Source organism: Elgaria multicarinata, chromosome 4, assembly GCF_023053635.1.
Source record: "Elgaria multicarinata webbii isolate HBS135686 ecotype San Diego chromosome 4, rElgMul1.1.pri, whole genome shotgun sequence".
In the NCBI taxonomy this organism is placed as follows: Eukaryota; Metazoa; Chordata; class Lepidosauria; order Squamata; family Anguidae; genus Elgaria; species Elgaria multicarinata.
In genome coordinates this window covers 51,255,155-51,256,535 of record NC_086174.1, presented here as the reverse complement: position 1 = coordinate 51,256,535, position 1,381 = coordinate 51,255,155, and positions in this window count along the sequence as shown.

Genomic DNA, 1,381 nt, shown 5'->3' with positions numbered 1-1,381 from the left:
CTCGTGTCCTGTAATTATTTATGTTTTATTTACATATCACAACATGCTTGGGTGGAGTTGGAGCTCAATTCTTGGGATAAGTTCTAGAGCCGAAGAGGCAGCAAGCCATTGTACTCTGCAGTCCGCAGGAAATTATTTTCAGAGTATCATAGCTTTATAGCAGGGCTGGACAAATTGCAGGCCAAAACATCTGGAGGTCCACAACTCCCAGCATCCTTTATCATTGGCTATGCTGTCTAGGGATGATGGGAGTTGTAGCCAAAACATCTGAAAGAGCACAAGTTGCCCAGGCCTACTTTATGGGAACCTCCTCATCTCAGTTCCCTGTAGCAAGGAACTGCCAGAGCAGGAATTTATAACCTTTCCTTTGGGATGCTAATTTATCACAGTAATGCATATCTTTGTCACAACCAGATCAAATGACCTCTGTGTGCACACTGATTTTATGACAGCCAGAAATAGCAGCTAGCTCGTGTATCTGGCAGTAGCATTTGTGATGCACATATTTACATCTGTGCTTAGAGATGTAAAATTTCCAGAAATTTTGAGGCCATGGGGAATACAAAAGTTTTTTCCTTGGTTTGGGGGTAGTGGTGGGGAAAAAACCCAGAAACATTGGGGGAAATGGGAAAATAAGCTGTACTTATTTTTTTAGAGCTCCTTGCAGATCTAAAGTCACTTTGTTGCTTTATGACTGCCTTCCCCAACCTGGTGCCTTCCAGATATTTTGGCCTTCAACTCCCATCAGCCTCAGCCAGCAAGGCCAATAGTCAGGAATGGTGGGCACTGTAGTCCAAAACATCCGGAGGGCACCAGCTTGGGGAGGACTGCTTTAGAAACATAAAGCAACCTCTCTGTTCCTAAAGTTATTTTATGTATAACTTAGTTTGCTCAAAAAAAAATCATTACATTTTAAAACCTTTAAATATAAACTCATGTCTCCCCTTGATCTTATCTTCTCCAAGCTACACATGCCCAGTTCTTTCAGTCTCTTATTTCACTATTTTTTGTCTTTCTTCTGTATCAAAATTAAAAATATTTGATATTGCTCTTCCATTTTGAGGTAAAATGTCACTGCAACCAACTTCTATAACTAGCTGCAGTGTGTCACTGCTTTGTTTTTGTGTCCCTCTGACCATGTCATTGAACATTGTATAGATCACATGTTTTTGTTGTCATACTGATTGCTTCAGATGCAAGCTTCTAATTATTATTTTCCATATTCATTTGCAAGCACTTCTTTCTGAGTGCCAAAAAGTACACAAGCTCTAATCAACCTCCATTGTTCCAGACAAGAGAGACACAGTCATGAACAGACAGGCAATAAGATGAATCCTGTAGTGAATTCTATGTGAAAGAGGCCAACACAAAGAGAACCCAA